We start from the raw sequence: 18,864 nt of genomic DNA, 5'->3' as shown, positions 1-18,864 counted from the left end.
GTCTTGCTGGCCACCCCGAGATTGCCGCACTTCATTCGATTCTCTCGACTAAATAAGACGTCCACTCCACATGAATGAATCTCAGGCATAACTGCCCATTTAAATAAAATCTAAAAATATTAACTTGGTTCCCACATTCTTCTTGTTCCGCTTCAGTGAATTCACAGGGTACCCATTAGAAACCACGTCACAAGTGCAAACATCCTTGGGCTTCTTCAAGACATGAGACTCCAATGGGGTTTAAACGGGATCAGAGGCAGACAAGAGAGCAGATCACATCAGGGATCCATGAAAATCTCATGGGATCTAAGGTCTAGCAAGGTGACTTGCTTTCCCTGTGACTGTCTAGTTCTCTCTGCTTGTTCTCTGTCTCCCTCTCTGTCTTTGTGTGTTTCTCTGTGTTTCCATCTCTCTTCTCCATCTCCATCTCTCCTTCCCTCCCTCCCTCCCTCCTTCCTTCTCTGTCTCTCTCTCTCCCCCATCCCCTAAATCTTATTTTTCTTTGTTGTTCACTGTCTGGATCAAGGACCTTGGTCAACATGAGTACTGGGGTAACAGGGACGTAACAGCCTCTCTGGTGGTGAGTGCAGCCTAAACCTGAAGTCTTGGCTTCCTTTGCTGGCTTCTAATGGGTTGTGACAACACACAACCATGAGACTTGGGGCTGCAAACAGGCCAGTGCTCGGTTCCTTCCACAGCCCAGCAGCTGCCCAAATACAAGCACTTCTAGTATCTAGTTAGATGACTGCAATGCTTTTTTCTTTTCTCCATCAGCCTGAATTACAGAAGATCACCCAGGTGTCACCAGGAGGCTCTACCAATTAAAGATCTCGGTGAGAGGCCACCTGTTGTGGCCGTCTGTTGCAGCATCCGAACACCCCAGGTTTGCTTCTCTTCCTGACGATTGGCGTGAGAGGAAGGAGAATGGACCCCTAAGTCCGTTTCCCATCAGGGACCCCCATCACCAGGAAACACCCTCCATCTAATCTTCTCATCCCATTTCAATCAAGCCCACATGCCGCAGGCTTCCTGTCCTCCTCTGCCAGGTCCAGAGACGCAGCTTGATCCACTTGAGAACCAGCCCTAAGGGGAACTCCAGGGAATGTCTGAGGCCCCAAGTTTCCACTCTGGAAACCAAACCCCAGCCCAGCGCAACAGCTTGGATCCTCAGCTCACAGGTAATGGGGCCAAAGTGGTTCCATGTGTGGTACATTTCTCCACTGTGATCTAATACCTGACTTTTCAGTTGATCGTTAGAAGCGTCTAATTCTTAGTATTTCTATGCTCTTCTTGTTATATCCAGATTTGAAACCAAATATGGTAGAAGACAGGTCTAGGAACTGCATTAGTTTGCTAGAGCTGCCATAACAAAATAACGTGAGGGGCTTAAGCAACAGAAATTTATTTTCTCACAGTCCTGGAGGCCAGCAGTCTAAGGTCAGGGTGTCAGCAGGTTTGGTTTCTCCTGAAGCATCTCTCCTTGGCTTGCAGATGGCTGCTTTCTTGCTGTGTCCTCACATGGCTTTTTTTCTGTGTGCCTGCATCCCTGGTGTCTCCTCGCCTTGTAAGGACCCCAGCATGATTGGATTTGGGCCCACCCATATGACCTTATTTTACCTCAGCCACCTCTTTCTAGACCCCATTTCTAAATACAGTCAACATTCTGTGGTACTGGAGCTTAGGGCTTCAACATATGAAGTTGGAGGGAAACACTATTCAGCCTATAACAAGAACCTTCCTATCTCAGGTAGCATCCAGATGCGTACCAAGCTTTGCCTAAAAAGAAACAGAAGTGCATCTAAGCCTTGTTTTTAATTCTCTGTTGATGCCATTGTATTTTTCATAACATAACAATGACATTTAATGAATATTGCAGACATAAAAAAAGAAACTGCAGGGGGCTTCCCTGGTGGTGCAGTGGTTGAGAATCTGCCTGCCAATGCAGGGGACACGGGTTCGAGCCCTGGTCTGGGAAGATCCCACATACCGCGGAGCAACTGGGCCCGTGAGCCACAACTACTGAGCCTGTGCGTCTGGAGCCTGTGCTCCGCAACAAGAGAGGCCGCGATAGTGAGAGGCCCGTGCACCGCGATGAAGAGTGGCCCCCGCTTGCCACAACTAGAGAAAGCCCTCGCACAGAAAAGAAGACCCAACACAGCCATAAATAAATAAATTAATTAATTAAATTTAAAAAAAAAAGAAACTGCAGTCACAAATCAATTCCTAATAAATCTCTTAAGGATCTGTGAAATTCAGCAACTCAAAGCAAAGTTTTCTCACCCTGGTTAAGAAAAAAGTAGGTTTTATCAGTGAGTTTTTTTGGGGGGAGGGTAGATTTTTATAATGGTTGTTTTGTTCTTACAATATTTTCTGTATGGCCCTTTCTTGATTGCTAAATCTTGATTGTTTTGGGTTGTTACTTATAGTTATTGTTTTCTTATAACAAGCACTGATCCTGTTCGGGTCTCTGCAGGACACCTGAGCAGTCTGGTGCACAGAAATAAGTAACACCGTCTGTTTCACTAGTAACAGTCCGCTCTCAAGTTGAATCAAACAGATAAGAGGAAAAAGCGTATGTAAAGCCGTTCCTGTTTGACAAGGTTTCCATGAAGTGTAACCCCAGGTTTGTTTCTTTGTTTACTTCTCCCTTTAATAAACGTGATGGGGCAGTTTAGAGTATGAGTGTTATGGATCTATAGGAAAATTACTGCTCCAGACCTCAATTAATTACACGAGAGCCATCCCAGAAGTCCGTCTCCCATGCTCCTATGCCCGATATTTCAGCAGCTGCTCACAGGGGACAATTTCCTGAGATGTCTCTGCCTGGCCTTGTGCAAGCCAGGCACAGTGGAGGATCCTGGAGGTCAGCAGACCCACCTGCCAGGGAGGGTGCCACCTGGCGGGCTGCACCCTGTGGGGAGCCCTCTGAGACATAAAGAAAACTTTTGTTTACTATAAACTAGACATGAACTATAACCTACTGTGCTCTCTGTGCCTAAAATCCCCTATGTGTGCTTTCCGAAGTTTAGGTAAAAAGAAGGAAATGTTGGTCAAATATGGTAAGTAGAGTACACATTATTTATCTCTTCTTCCATCCAAAACCTGAACAAAACGACAGTGAAAATTTTACAAAGATGTAAAAACGAGAATTGGGAAGGTAAATGCAGTGCATGAGAACTGTCAATACATTTTGGGGGGAATAAAAAGTAATGGAGAAATGGCCATTCCCTCGGAAGAGTGGAAAAAGCTAGAACCCGACAATGTGCGGAGAACCCTGGAAAGCTGGGCATGTGGACACTGCAGGTCCCTTGGCAATAGGGGCTGAGGCCTGGAGCAGAGGTGCTGACTGAAAAAAGTCTGCATGTGCAGGATGTATATGTCTCTTCCCCCACCAAACGCCAGCCCTGCTCACTGCCCCCCACCCCCCATCCCTGCGCCACCCCTGCCAGGAGGGCAAGAATGTATTCTTTGGAGAACTTGAACCAGAGGATCTCCAGACTCAGGTCACAACAGGCATAGCAGATGGGGAGCCAGGTGCTAGGCTGAAAAGAAGGCACTTAAATGAAAGTTTGCTTTCCAAGCAACCCTTCCTGTCTCTGTTCCCAGAACGTGAGTGTCTGGATATATACCAGACATACAGATTACTTTAACAAATATAAAAAATAATACTAGATAGGTGAATATACAGGAAGAGGTAGATGAGAGAGAGACAGAGAGAGGAAAAAGGGAGAGACAGAGAGGAGAATGGGTAGGAAGGTAAGAAGGTTTGAATAAATAATCAGGGAGACTTCTGTTGAAGCTGAAACCATGCGGGGAGACCCACGCTGAGCATATACAGGTGCTCTTTTGCCAGAAATGAAAGATGAGCTTTGGGGAATCAGGCAGAAAGAAATTGCTTTTTAGTTTATGTAGGAAACATTCTGGCTTGGACTGAGATAAAAATAACACTGGAACTAAGGAAACTGTACTGACTTCTGGAGAGTCTGACAAAAAGTAACTGAGACGGCTGTGAGCCAACTCCACGTGGCCCAACTGCAGGGAACACTATCCACATCAGACCCCAGGTGTTGGTGCTCCCTGGATTTGTGCAGGTATGTACACCAGCCCTGTGGGCAGACACAGAGATCCAGGATCTAAGTCTCACTCCTTCAGCTGGACCTCAGTCCTCTTCAATCATATTTGGTCCTTGTAACTACCTACCAGCCCACAGCTGGGTCAGACAACGCTTCACACCATCAGCAGTGAAGATACGTTGCCCTGAAGAATGATATCGGTGCCTTAATCTTGAGAAGATTCGCCTCTAGGAGAGATCATAGACTACAAGCCCCCAAAAAGAAGTTCTCAAGAGATCAAATGAGAATGATCTCCAGCAGATCACATAACGTGACTGGGCGTGAAGACATTTCTTGAGATGATTAGTGAAAAGGAGTTAAGCTAAATAAACTACATGGCCCACCCCAGCTCTGAACTCAGCTGTGTTTAAATTAGACTCCGCTGGAGGAGCTGCAGCTGCCGTGTGGACAGCAGTCTTCCGATATGATCACTCAGCTGGCTTCCCCCACAGATCAGGTGCTGGGTTCCCCCATAGATCAGATGCCATTTTTCAACATTTCAGGTTCTACTCACAAGGCTGCCTCTTCATGCCACAGAGGTCACTCTATTGAATTTTCAGCATGTACCTTGAATCAGGCCCAATCAAATTTCCTCTTTTCATATCTTTTCTTCTGATTTTAATAAATCCATAATGAAGACCTGGTCATAAACTTCTACTGGTCATGTCTGGAACAGGTATTTCTTTTTTTTTTTTTTTTTTGGAGTATAGTTGATTTGCAATATTGTGTTAGTTTCAGGTGTACAGCAAAGTGATTCAGTTATACATATTCATATATTCATTCTCTTTCAGATTCTTTTCCCACATAGGTGATTACAGAATACTGAGTAGAGTTCCCTGTGCTATACAGTAGGTCTTTGTTGGTTATTTATATTACATACAGTAGTGTGTATATGTTAATCCCAAACTCCTAATTTATCCCTCCCCTCCCCGCCCACGTTTCCCCTTTGGTAACCGTAAGTTTGTTTTTGAAATCTGTGAGTCTTGGAACAGGTTTTTCTGTGGTTAAAGGTCATCACGTGGCATCCTCTGGAGCAACCTTCTTTGTTGTTCCCTTTGAGTAGGAAGGTAGCTATAGACACTTTTATCAACCTGTGATCAGTATATAAGACAATATTCCATATAGTTGCTAAAAGTTCTGGGTTGTGAAAAACAAAACACATGGGGTTTCTACGTTGCCCTCAAACTCCAGCTCCAAACCTTTGGGTCCACACAGTCTTGGCTGAGTGTGTGGAAGCCCACTTATTAAAAGCAGTGCCCCAGGGACTTCCCTAGTGGTCCAGTGGTTAAGAATCCGCCTTCCAATGTAGGGGACGCACGTTCGATCCCTGGTCAGGGAACTAAGATCCCACATGCCGCAACTAAGACCCGACGCAGCCAAAAATAAATAAATGAAACAAATATTTAAATAAATAAATAAACGAAAGCAGTGCCCCAGATGACCAGCAGGGTCACCATTTGCACTTTCCTGGACTAGGGTAACCAAGATTTCCTGCAATCCGATTCCAGGGTTTTCTTCTCAGCCTCATCTGCCTCACACTCTACACAAAACGGCTGCTCCCCAAGCCAAACATCCTTTCTCATTTTCACCCTTTTTCTCAAAATTCCAAATCCCTGAAACGGGTCTCTCTTCCTCTATATTTGGAGTCCTTTGCACCTTTCCAAACACAGTTCAGATCCCCCTCCTACCCAGCTCCATACACTTTCCCCAAACCCCGCTGGCTGAAAGGTTGACTCTGCCCATGAGGTGTCAAGACACTTACCTCTTTAGCGTTCTACACGGTATAGGAACCTTCACAGCTCTGCTCACATCATCCGGGACATTGTTTAATCTTCCCTCTATCTCTGCTCATCTTCTCACCAGATTATAAGTGCCTTAAAGGCAAGATATACACCCCCTTCTTCTCTGTCCCTCCTATAGCAGTTGGTACACCTCAGTAAATACTCCTGTATCTTATTATTATTATTACTGAATAAGAAGTGTTTCAGTAGGAGATAACACCCACCATAGGTCACAATAGATATGGACAACACCTTAACTTTTCTTCAACTCTAAGATTATTTTCGCTCAACATAACCAGCCACTCACGTTTGATGACCTTCGCTACCAGAAGCCTAGAGTTCCGGGGTTAGCCTCATCCTGCGTGACCCTGGCCCAGTACTGCACGGTCAGAAAGGCAGCACAACAAGAGACCCGTAGAGCACAGTGTTAACTTCATGGAGCCTGGAGCGGGACTCCACTGTGAAACTCTGGGCAAGTTATTTCACCTCTGTGAGCTTCCATTTCCTCCTGTGTAGACTGGATAATCGTAAGAGTACCCACCTCATAAGATTTTTATGAGGATGCAATGGCTTCACAACTGTAAACATTGTAAACTGTGAACATTGTCCAGTTCATAGTAACCACTCAATAAATACCTGTTAATATTATTATTACTTTTCTTTTTTACACCAGGATCCGACTCTGAATTTATTTGACCATTCCCTCCCTTATTTCTCTCTCCCAAAAAACTCTTTGGTGGCTCTTATCCACTTTTATGGCTGTTATATTTTACGGCTCTCCCTGGATGGTAGCGTACTGCAGAGGATGCTGAATGATAACCAGAGATGGACCCAAGTCTCAGGTGGGCTGACGAAGCAAGCTCCTTGGCCTCCCCCATGTGAAAGGTTTTGACTCTTTGGCATATAAAAATAGTTCTAGTAATAAATGCAAGGTTTCTACACGAAGATAACTAAGAGTGTGGCAGCAGAGATGAAGCATTTTCATGGATGTGAGTGACTTCAAAGAATGGAAGATACTTTCCACTGTTTTTTTAGAAATTCCAAGTCTTACACCATTATTTGTTTCTTAGGGTGCTTGTTAACATTAAATTTAACACACGAGTCTCCACGTTTCACCAAAACGTCAGTTTGGTGAAACTTCACTCGTCAGTTTCCCCTCATCATGGTGTGGGGTGGACAGGCTACTCCTGAGAGAACCCTGTCCCTTGACCATTATAAGGGTTGAGATTTGTACACTGAATAACCTGTCTCTCTGGGGGCTGAGGTTTATATATTGAACGTTTCTCCCATTGGGGTCTGGGAGCTGCCCTACATGCTTTGTACCCAATCAGGGAAGGAGGGAGGCTGCTGAGGGCCATGATCAGTCTGTCTGCAGGCTGGAGCCCTGTCACCAGAAGCCACTTTCACTCAACTTTCATAGTAACTGTCAGTATAAGACAAGAGAAATGACACAAGAAAATAGCTGGGTCCTCCAAAAATCACAGTATTCATCCAACAGTCTTAAGAATCATTTGCTACCATATTGATCATCCACTTATAGGTTCAACTGCCTGGGAATATTTGGGAGATTGGGAAAGGAGGGGAGAGAGAGAGAGGGCAGGGGGGAAGGATTTGAAGAACTACAGGGGAAATAAAACAAAATAAGCTCTTGGAAGCTTCATATACCGTGACAAGCCACGCAGCAGCCGTTGTGTGAAAGGTTTTGATGGCTTTATTCTTGAGCCACACAGCAGACTAGAGCTGTGGGTCTGGGCACACAGCAGCTGCGCTCTGCCCCCACCCGCTATGACCAAGAAGATCTGTCGCGAAGGTGCCTGTGAGGCCACGTATTCATGAGCTGCCTGGGCAATTGATAAGTCGACGGTCAGGAAGTAGAAACACTCACAGGTTCAGACCTGAAGCTTGGTCCTTAAAATGAATTGGAAGCATCTGGCTGTTTTGCTGTCGGTAGGTAATGATGCAGCCGCGTCACACGCCCAGATGTGATTCTACACTTCTGCAGCTGTTCTGGTGGGAGTTTCAACACCCAAAACATCTGCTGCTGGGACTCTGGTACAATTCTCACTCCATCTCTCTGGGTTCTTCTTCTTTTCCCAGAAAATGTACTTTCTTCCCACTCGGTATTTTCCTATTTTCCAAAGATGTTATTCCCAGCAAGGGGATACCCACCAAACACTATGTAACATTGAAAAGAAGTCCATATCATCTTCAAAATTCATAGGCAAACTGAGGGGGTGTGACACTAATTCACTTTATGAGGCTCATCAGATGAGATAGAACATTATAGCCAGGCAAGGAATTCATACTTTACGGCACACATAAAAGAAAAAACTCTAATGAAGTCACTTCTGTATGTTAAACCTCATGCGCGGGAGAACACCTTTAAAGTCCAAAACGTTTACCTCCGAGATATTGCTTCATCAAACTGCACACATAAAGCACTCTCAGTACACACTATTTAGTGGACAAAAGACCCTTATAAGGCATGATTCTTCAAACATTTTAGGTGATTAATACAAATTCGCATAATAGTTTCGAAGAGCAAGAGGAAATATCGAGTCATAAAATATTCATGCACTTCGACCCAGTAATTTCTGGGAATTTATCCTAAAGAAATTATTTTATATATGGAAAACTTTCATGTATAGAGAAGCTTATCATGGGACTTATTACAGTGAAAAATGGATTTGATCTATTGTCCTGAAAACACAGAAACAGTTAACTAAATACCGTGTCTCGACTTCCATAGGATACGTGGAAAATCAATGTGAAGGGCTGAAATGTTCCAGCTGCTCAAGCAGCAATTAAAAAGATATTTACTGGAGCTAATCTTAACGTGGGAAATGCTTCGACATATATTCAGTGGAAAAGCAAAATACAAAGTTGTTTGCACGCTGTGCTTAGAATCATATCAAAAACTGACATTTGAAAATGACCCAAAGTATTTGCTCCAAAACAATAATAGCTATTGTGCTTGAGTGGGAGAATTACGGGCAATTTTCTTCTTTTCCCTATTTTCCTGATTATTTACGAAAGGGTTATATTACTTGAGTCAATAAAAAGACCGAGAAAACGCATCTTTACAGTATGACAAAGATGTGAACTCTGCCAAGACCAGTGAGTTGAAAGAAAAGCACTACCGGTGGAGCCCAAGGCATCTCATAAAAAAGAAATCTGGAGCTAGCAGACTTCGGATGGAGACTCGTTTCTTTGTCGCAACCTCAGCTTTCTGTCTATTTTCTCCAGAGTTTTAAGGAATCCAAAGTGAAGTTAATCCAAAATTCTGACTTCACCTGCCTGAGTTGGAAATACAGTGACAGATTGAAGAGGCCAACCCAGTATCCTGTGAAAGTTCCTAAATAAGCACATATGGGGAGAATTATTTTCCTTCATTTCAGTGATTGAAAAAACTTGGAATAAGGCTCTCTTTGGTTCCACCAGGTGACTTTTCCAAACCCGTGAAACTTGGGGAGAATGAATGCAGCACTTCTGCCTCTCCACCCAAATGTCTTTGCCAACCTCATCACCGGCCTGAAGGAGAAAAGATTCATCTGATATTACTTTCAGCCTACTCTTTTCTCTCCCTTTTTTTTAAACACTCCTCTCAGAGTTTAAAATAGTACATTGATTTTTTTTTTAATATTCCCCAAATAAACTGCTATTTCTTAGCATTTTTGGAGGACAGCTTTAATTTAGGAGTGAAAAGGGATGACTGAATGATAAACTGATTAGTCTCAGGATTTCTCAAGGAAATGCTGATCCAGCATCACGGCCCTCCCGTACACCATTATAATTCTTTGATTTCCTGTCACAGCAGACAGTTCAAACACTGAAAGTAAATAGGAAACATGGAAAATCAATGCGAGGTGCTGAATTGTTCCAGCTGCCGAGGTCTGTTAATTACATCATATTTTTATGGAGACATTCAGCTCAGACTTGCTAAGTGCCCACACCTGGAGGCCGTCGCCTGCCATCCTGTTGGGGGCAGCTCTTCTCCCCAGGCAAGTTGGTTAACTGTAAAAGGACAAGCTACCCCAGGAAAGCCTGCTTGTACAGACCAACTCTCCGAGGCAAAATCCGGATGATCGCCTTGTCTGCCGTTACCATAGAGATAAGAGGTGCTGGGAGCTGGACAGGGGCCACTCGAGGGGCAGGAAGCGGGGTAGTCGGCATGCACAGTGTGAACCTGAGGAAAATGAAAGTCTGTTCTACTTGCGTAGCCAGGCCATGGTGGGCTAAGTGGGAGAGAGCTGAGAGGAGACGAGAGACCGCAGGGAGCGGCAGAGGAAAACGTGCGCGCGTGGGCGCACACAAGAGAGCAAGAGGCTCTGAGCCGTGGGCAGTGCCGGGCAGCCGGGAGCCACGATGGATTTCCAGGACAGAGTCCTCGGAGCACCGTCTCTCTTGCCAGGAGATAAAAGGAGGCTCCCAGCGCTAGCAGAAACCTCGTGGCTTCCTTCCATAAAGGCCCTTCTACATGTCCTTATAACTTGCACCCTTCCAGGGTCCTCTCTGGCTTCCCTTCCTCCTCTCCATCCCATATCCTTTCCTTTTTTCTTCTCTCACATCCTTCCAGAAGTTTCCAGGGCCCCCTTTTGATCCATCTTTATGCATGCTAAAACAAGCTTCTTCATCCAGGAGTCTCTAACTCATAATTCACCCTCTTGTCTTCGTTTTCCTCTCTACAGCACCTCCTTCCTTCATTTACTTCTTGCTATTTTTTTTCCGAATTATAGCTTGTTACACAAGTAGGTGGACGGAAGAAAAATTCCAGTGCCTGTCAAAGATGCTTTGAGACATTTTCTAATGTCCAGTCCCTGCTGCCCATCTCCCCTTCAATGACAGGGTCTGTCTTAAGCCAAGTCTAGGCCCAGAACTATGACTTTCAAATCCTGCGTTCCTCAGAGAGGCTCCAAAGATTCTACACATATTTTATGTTAATCCCATTATTTAAATGTGAATTTCAAATGTGTGACACCTATCTCATATTCTCTCCCTCCACCCCCCAAAAACGTACATATTTTTAATGTAAATCAAATGCACATTACATTTAAATGTATATACACGTAATATGTATGTACGTAAACATAATACATGTAAATGTGCACTACGTTACATTTTTATGTAAATTCAGTGTAAACTGTACATTTTAAAACTTAGAAGTTTTAACGTTATTTAATGCCGTGAACTTGTGCCGACCAAGTAAAGTGTTTTGTGCAGATTTGGAAATAAAGATTCTCCTAGAATTTCTAGGAACTGTGTCATTGAGGAGGAGCATTTTAGGGCTGCACTGGTATTTTCATAAATTCAGCCTGTGCATGACTATTCATTTAAATTGTACAAAAAGTACACAAAGCACAAGCGTGAAGGGCCCAGTTAAATCCAAGTGAGGGTCGCTGTGTCTGCTTGGGGTGTCCTCTTGCTGCAGGGCAATTGCACTGGTGCAATAGTAAACCATCATGTCCTAGATGGTTTTAGCGCTTGTTTTAATGTCCTCATTGCTTTTTTGAGTGACTTTTCTATGAGAGGATTTGGGCACTTACTAAATAGCATCAGTGATCCAACTTTAAAATATAAATTTTCTACTACTCCTCATGCAAGAATCCAGATCAATTTGATTAAGGAGGTCTCCCAAAATTGCAAAGCCAGCTGTCAACAAACTTATAATTTGCAACTATTTATCTGAGCAAATCTGTTGATTCCAGAAGCTGATCTAAGGCTGGAACTGTTATCTGTAACCTCCAACTGCTAATGTTTGAATTCATTCAAACACCTTCATTTTTATAATTTACTGATTTTAGAAAGATAATTATTATAAATCCTAAACAAAGCAGATGTGTATTATCATTTAATCAGCTTTCTGTATGTTGTTTCCATTTAGATTTCATTTGAAAAGAAATGCTTTACCACCAAAAACAAAAAACAAATGTTGAGCACCACTGGCTTCCCCCCCCCCACCTCCCCTTCCCCTGCTCTTGGCCCCGCTAACAGTCCTTGCTTTTCCAGGCTGTTCTTTGCTGCCTTGTCTCCTCCTTTCGTAGAACTCGATGCCACCACTCTGACCATCCTGCTCTAACTTGAAAAATAGGCTCACGCTAAGGTGGTCATATGTAGAAATGACTTAAGGGTGTGGGAGGTTTGCATCTTACCCTGAACTCCTCAAGTCTTAGGGAACCAATATAAAGGATCAAATCATTCACAGTGACATTTTAGGCACTTTGACATCCAGAAGAGCCTATCGGAGGCAACCTTTGGTAAATCTTGTATCCTTTCATAGTGTTTATCAAACTATCGTCTGAGGACCACTAGCATAGAACCACTTGTGAAGTGCTCGTTAAAAAGGCAGACTCCTGGGACCTAATCCGAACTCTCTGGAGGCTAGGACCTGAAGCTGCCTTTAGAGCAAGCTCCTCAAATAACTCTGCACTTCGAAGTTCGAGGGTCACCCCCATCCATCTACTGCACACCGGCGTAGAAGGCAAGGGCTGAGTGGCAAGGGCTGCCTGCCCTCCCTTTGCCTCCATTGAAAGATACAGACTGAGGGGCATCCCAGCGAGGCATCTGAGGGAAGAGAGCAAGTGCAGAGAAAGGAAGAATATGAAACCTAGCGAGCAATTTTGAAAAGGAAAAGAAAACAAGTCTGATTTCCTTTTCTCCAGCTCCAAACTCATTGGTCAGCAGTAGGAGTAGGTGGGGGCAGTCTGACGGATGGAGGAAGCCCAGCTCCTGGCACAGCCTGGAGGAAACGGTAGCACGAAAGGAGCAGGCTGTGTGGGCAGTTAATGAAGACCCGGCGACAGACCACAGGGACAGCGTAGCGGCACCGACCCCTGCTCCCCCTGCCTGTGCAGAAAGGATTCCTGGGATGGGCTTCCCTTTCAATGCTTCTCCCAGGCAGGCCCAGAATTCCTGAAATCCCTGGGCTGGAGGCACTCGAACAGAACAAGCCCTGGCACCTCCTCTGGCTGTCGTTTGTACCTCTGTTCTCCCTTCATAAAAATCCACCGTGCACTCCAAAAGAGGAACTAGGACACTTCGTTTTTATTCCACATGCATCTCATTTGTCTTCAGTAGGTTATTCCATAATCTCATCATTATTGCTATGGCCCTCAGAGGACAGCTGACTTGCATTAATCAGCCCAGCCCCTCATCGCTCACCAGATTCTTTACACTTTTACCATGCCCTGGGGCCTGCTAACTTACTTGAAAAATTAATAAACCTCCCCCCTCTTATCTTACCTTATTAACGTCTGTCTTTGTAACCCATTATCCCCACATACCATCAGAGATCACTGGAGGGTGCAGTGGTCACCGGATCACTCCTCTCATTCTCTCCTGAAACTGGAACTCCCCCCACTCCCCAACAGCCAGAAAGAAAATGGCCTTCGTGGGCCAGCAGGGTGTTTGTTTAGCAGCTCGATGGTGCAGTGGACGGAAGGCAGGAGAATTCTTGGGCTTCAGCTCAAAGCCATTAAGGCCCATTAAGCTGTTCCCTCCTCCCCCAGCCCCTCTCCCCCTCTTTTGTGCACCCTACTAAATCTGACTCATTAGCTTTAGATGTTTTGAAATACTGGTACATTAATCACTTGTGTTTGCACACTGTTTATGTGGGTTGTTGGTCATGGTCTGTAGTTATACTGGCTGTCTCCCTTGCTTACTTAAAGGTACAATCCAATTGAAAATAAAGATTTTTGCAGGTTTGCTCATTACACACAGTGTCGGCAGCTGGTGAGTGTCTTTTGCAATTCATCAGAGGCCTCCTAGACCACCTGCTCTCGGCATCCTGCAAACAGCTGGCTCCGGGTAAGTACCATAAGCTATTACCTTATCCAACAAATAAATAAATAAATGGATGGATGGGTAGACAAATAAATAAATGCATTGACTTGTCAGCCTTGCAGCATTGCTTCTTGAAGGGAAAAGTCCATTCTGAACAGGGAAAAATACCTCCAGCCCAAACCTTTGTGGTGCCATTTAAATGAAAAAAGAAGGGAGGGAGGTGAAACTCCCAAAATTTCAAGTGGAAATATTTTGTCATGTGAGTACCAAGGCAGTAAAGCAAAGGACTCCACAAGAAGCTGGCTGTGCAGTTTAGTACAGAGAGTGGGAGGAGGGGGGGGATTGAATTGAATTGCCTTTGGGTTTTTCTTTTTCTTTTGTCTTCTTTTCTGAAAAAAGCCAGAGGAAGGTTTTGTGGAGTTTGAACTAAGGCCACCAAATGTCCCAGGATTAAGAAGCCAATCCCTGTTTCCAAGATCATCACCCACCACCTTAGATTTCTGTGGCCTTTACTGTGGCCAGTTTTTGACCCTGAGACTGACCTCTAGGTGGTCATGTCTTGCTCCCATCCCCACCCCCTGTCCTGCCCCTGCAGCCTGAGGAAAGCCTAGGGACAGTGGGAGCAGGAGCCTAACTCTGGCCACACGGCCCGGCACCTGCAAGGAGGAAGGACAGGACTAGAGGGTAGACAAGTTCCTGGCTGCACCATGGCAGAGCTTAGCTACACAACTAGAAAATGGTTGGGGGTCTAGGGGGACAGGCATTCAGCAGAGTGTCATTTTGAGAGATTTCTAATGTTTATCACAGACAGCCGGAAAGTTCCCTGAGGTCTACCCAAGTAGACCAACTTTTAATAATTTGGGGTTTGTAAACATCACCCTATACAGCTATGATCCCCCCAAGATCATTTACTCCAGTCTCCATGGATCGGTCAAAATCGAGCTGTGTCTTTTGACTTGTCCTTGCAAAACTGGAAGGGTGATCTGGTGTAGGACAGGCATCTATCTGACTTACTATTATGAGCTTCACCAATCAAATTCCTAAATAATGCTGTTAGAAATTATTATTTTTATCTTATGGCTGGTTAAATTCTAATAATTTTTGCAGGCTTATTTTTGTTACTTTTTTAAAGCAAGAGTGTTCATGGGTTGAATTGACATGAGAAATGTTTTCCACTTTACCAGACTGAAAAGTTGAAAATGAAGATACATGTGTATTCCTACATTTTTCTTACTTTAATCCCTCAAGAACTAATAAGAACCTATTTGCTCTGTCAGTAGAGAACCAGGAACATCAACTTGTCAGAAATACAGACTCCCTGAATCAGAATGTGCAATTTAACATTTAAGATCCCCAAGGGACTTGCTGGCACATTAGAGGTTGACAAGCACCACTCTCATATACCCTTGATTCTTTCAGGTCGAAAGTATCTGTAGAGATTGCCACAAGCCATTATCAATAGTAAGGTGATCATAATTATTTGAATAAGAAAATGCAAACCAAGCAAATTCCTCACCTACTACACGAGCTAAAATGTCCGGTTCTTTGGAGAAGCAGCACAATGTGGTAAAAAAAAGAGAGGATTTGGAGTCAGAAAAATCTGGGTTTACTCTCTGACTCTGCCACTCCGCAGAATCTGACTTAGGCTAGTCACACCTCAGAGGCTTCATTTCCTCATCGGAGAACAGAGATAACAGCAACTCTGTCACCAACCTCCAGGGTGGTTTCAGAAATAAAGGAGCTCCTCGGGACTTCCCTGGTGGCGCAGTGGTTAAGAATCCGCCTGCCAATGCAGGGGCCCTGCGTTTAATCCCTGGTCCGGAAAGATCCCACATGCCGCAGAGAAACTAAGCCTGTGTGCCACAACTACTGAGCCTGCGCTCTAGAGCCCGCAAGCCACAACTACTGAGCCTGCGTGCCACAACTACTGAAGCCCATGCGCCCTAGAGCCTGCACACCACAACAGAGTAGCCCCTGCTTGCCGCAACTAGAGAAAGCCCATGAGCGCAGCAACGAAGACCCAACGCAGCCAAATAAAAATAAAAATAAAAATAAATCAATAAAGAAGCTCCTCTCTGTGCAGTCACATAATAAGCTCCAAAAAGTGTTATACATGTATAATTAAACCATAGTCATCATACTAGTAAGAAAGAAAGATGCTGGAGATAGTACGACTGGATCAACCAAGGGGATGTGAATGAGGACCCCCACCCCAGTGGTGGGGGGAGAATAGATAGGCCCTGGCATCCTGCAGTGGTGCAATTAACATTTCACTAGTGGTAGTGGATGCTGTCAGACCATAATCAGTATCAAGGCAAGAACAAAGAGCTTTATTTGGGGTCTTAAGAATTGCAATTCAGGAGACAAAGATTCGGGTAAAACCCAAAGAAGAGTGTTCTGGGGGAAAAAAAAGAGTCGGGGGCTTATAAACACAAGGGCCACAGGTTGTTCAAGAATTATGACTGACACTGACACCAGAAAGGACCCACCTATTCTTAAGGGATAGACTGTCACAAGCTATTTTAGGGTAAGGGTTCTTTTAAGTATCTTGAGTTTCTGGAACACTGGGCAGATGTTCTGGATGCCCATGTTAAGACAAGATGTGGTCAAAGTTCAGATTCCATCTGGGCTGAGATGTGCATAAGTCACACTTCCTCAATGGCCTCCCAGCTCCATTGTAAAGAGCTCTCTTAGCCATATTGACTCCGTTTTTTTTTTTTTTTTAATTTATTTATTTATTTATTTATGGCTGTGCTGGGTCTTCGTTTCTGTGCGAGGGCTTTCTATAGTCGCGGCAAGTGGGGGCCACTCTTCATCGCAGTGCGTGGGCCTCTCATTATCACGGCCTCTCTTGCTGCGGAGCACAGGCTCCAGATGCGCAGGCTCAGTAATTGTGGCTCACGGGCCTAGTTGCTCCGCAGCATGTGGGATCTTCCCAGACCAGGGCTCAAACCCGTGTCCCCTGCATTGGCAGGCAGATTCTCAACCACTGCGCCACCAGGGAAGCCCATTGACTCCATTTTGATTGTCCTTTCACAATGCTGGTGCAATATCTCTGGCCCTTGAGAAGTGTGAGAAATATGTCAAATACAAAGAATTGATTAGCCGTTGCTGAGGGCCTTTGATTTATTGAAGAAAAATTATGACAAGCTCAGGATGACTATTCAACAATTCAGGCAAACCTGTGGGAACCCGATGGCCTTCTAGGCAACATTTAAGGAAATGCTGATCTCTTGTAGCCAGTGGACAGGAAGAGAGAATGATCAGGCTCAGAACCTAATCACAAGAGTAGCAGAGCTTCAGGGAAAGTTAAATTGTCCTTCTGGAAAGTTTCCTCTGCTGAAATCAGGGCCCTAATAGATAAAGCGCTGGACCCTGAGACTTGGAATGGGCATACCTGAGTGATGCAGTTGAGAATTTTTAGCTCCCAGAGTCCCCTGAATCCTCTGTGCCTACAGAAGAGCCCCACTCCCCTTTGTTAGAGATAATGCCCTCCAACTTGCCTGAAGAGCTCCCCAAGGCTACCCCCAAGTTTGATGATTCACTAGGAGGACTCATAGGACTCAGCACATTGTCGTACTCATAGTCATGGTTTATTACAGCACAAGGATACAAAGCAAAATCAGCAAAGGGAAAAGGCAGATGAAATGAAGTCCAGGGGAAACCAGGTACAAGCTTCCAAGGGTCCTCTCCAGAGAAGTCACACAGAATGCACCTAATTCTCCCAGCAGGAAGTGTGACAACACATGTGAAATGTTACCAACCTGGGAAGCTCATCAGAGCCTCAGGGCCCAGAGTTTTTACTAGGGGCTGATCATGTAGGCAGCCTCTGCCTGACACATAACAAAATTTCAGATTCCCAGAAGGAAGGCAAGTGTTCAGCATGAACCACATTGTTTGTACAGTGTAGGCACAGTAAGCCACTCTTCTTAGTTCTGGGAATTATGGGAACCTCCCCTCCCACCCCACCAAATCCAAGTTCCCAGATGCCAGCCAAGGGCCAACCTTTAAGCTGGCCTTTCAAAGAATAGCAGTCATGCTTTGTGACCCTGGAGCTTGACCTTGTAACCATTTCTTCCTTCTCAAATGATGCAGTATCTTTGTCAATAGGGGACCCTGAAGTGCCACTGCAAGGCCATAGCCACAGGAAGGGGCTTCTCATACTAGTTCCATCGTGCCATTTTCCTCTGGCCTGACTGCCAACAGATCAGAATGCAGGAAACCTGGTGGTACCTCACCAGCCCTGGTGGACCAGCTCCAGCCTCCTCCCTGCACCCTCTAGCGATCTTCTCCCCCACCCTGTGGGCTGCTTCCTGCAGACCAGTACCAGCTGTGCCTTCTACTAAGTTTCTTCACCACCAGCAAGCTGTGTGTTCCTGTGGCAGCCATGCCTTCTCCAAGGAGGTCTGGATCTCAGCCTTATGGGATGGAGGAGATGTCTCTTCTCCTTAAGTTCTTACTCCCTTCCTTATTCATGCTCCCTCAGCCCTAGCAGTAGTAGCTACTTTCCACGTGTGCTATTTCTATGTTCTTGGAGTCCTCTTTTATACCATTTTGTAGTTAAATATCTTTTACTAGTTAGTAATTCTTTAAACTTTTTCTGTTCAAATTTCTTGTGTGGTTGCTGCCTCCTGACTGGACCCTGACTGATGCCATGCCTTAAAAGATAATGCTTGCTCCCACTGCCCCTCCTGAGAACCAGACAGATAACACGGTTAAATCTTAGCACCCCCTAACTTGGATGTGCCGGGTCAACGAGTGGAGAATATGAGCTCTCCACCGAAGGAGCTGCAGGATCTGGCCAATATGTGCTGGCAGGAGTGGGGAAGGTGTGTGTGGGAATGGATACTAGGAAGTGGGGGCTTGGAACATAAGCTTGGATGAAGGGGAGTTTATCAGCATGGAATACTTTCCCATTATATGCAAATGTAGGCAAATACCCAACTGCTAGGATGGCTCTTAAAAGCTTGGAAAATGTGATATGACCCATGTGAATGGCCCAATGAATTAGAAATATCAAAACTGATATGGCAAATAGTCTAGAAAGAGATCTCAAGGCTCAGAGAAGTGGGTATGCCAGAGGGGATTTACTAGGTAAGTCTGAAAACCCTACTACCACCAGGAGGGCCCAGAGGACACCTTTTTTTTCAAAGAGGGAAGGAATGTGCTCGTGAGAGGGCACCAGCATTGTT

Source organism: Eschrichtius robustus, chromosome 14 (genome assembly GCF_028021215.1).
Source record: "Eschrichtius robustus isolate mEscRob2 chromosome 14, mEscRob2.pri, whole genome shotgun sequence".
Lineage (NCBI taxonomy): Eukaryota > Metazoa > Chordata > Mammalia > Artiodactyla > Eschrichtiidae > Eschrichtius > Eschrichtius robustus.
The sequence above is the reverse complement of the archived record's forward strand: the minus strand, read 5'-3'. Positions refer to the sequence as shown.